This window comes from Cucurbita pepo, unplaced genomic scaffold (genome assembly GCF_002806865.2).
Source record: "Cucurbita pepo subsp. pepo cultivar mu-cu-16 unplaced genomic scaffold, ASM280686v2 Cp4.1_scaffold006271, whole genome shotgun sequence".
Classification (NCBI taxonomy): domain Eukaryota; kingdom Viridiplantae; phylum Streptophyta; class Magnoliopsida; order Cucurbitales; family Cucurbitaceae; genus Cucurbita; species Cucurbita pepo.
The window spans coordinates 1-603 of record NW_019652226.1 but is presented as its reverse complement, the minus strand read 5'-3'; the positions used below and the strand labels follow the sequence as shown (position 1 = coordinate 603).

The window sequence follows — 603 nt, the reverse complement described above, 5'->3', positions numbered from 1 at the left end:
TCGAACGCGAACGCGAACGCAGAATCTTCTTCCCTCCACTCGCTCATCGAATCAGTAATTTTCAGTCGAAAAGCTCTCAATCGCTTGGAGCTTCAATCTTAATCAATGGATCTCTTTCATCTACTCGGTTAGATTCGGTAGTTTCTTCAATGGATTTTCCTGCAACTTTTCGCGGGAATTCCTTTCCCTTGTCTCATTACAGTTCTTGCTGCTACATTCGTTTCCATCCTAGTTTGATTTCGTTTGCTGGCTTGAAGGAGCAACGGATTTCTCATCGCGGCCTTAAGCTTTATCAGTTTGCCAGGTAACTTGCTTAGTTTCGAATTGGGGGATCGTAATGCAGGGCTGTAAGCGTATTGAATTGGTTTTTTTTTTTCTACTTTTTTTGTCTTCTAACTGATAGCCGTGCAAAGCGAGGGGTTGCTTGTAGAGTTACTGAAACGCAGAATGAACCAGATGGCACTAACGATAAGGTATTTGTAATTCTGCAGTCGAATCCTTTTTCTTTTTTCTGTTGTGGTTGCTCGTTTAGTTTATTCAAGTTTTGCATAGATTCTCATTAGTTTTACAATCATAATTGCTTCGTAATCCACAATGCACTTT

At 40.5% G+C, this 603-nt stretch overlaps 1 long non-coding RNA gene across 1 annotated transcript; it reads left to right on the top strand.

Annotated features, from left to right (window-relative positions):
* Positions 1 to 6: 6 nt before the first annotated feature.
* On the top strand, positions 7 to 474 carry LOC111787165. The gene is made up of 2 exons (XR_002813908.1): positions 7 to 304; positions 404 to 474. It is a non-coding gene; the product is annotated as an uncharacterized LOC111787165 (long non-coding RNA).
* The last annotated feature ends 129 nt before the right edge of the window (positions 475 to 603 follow it).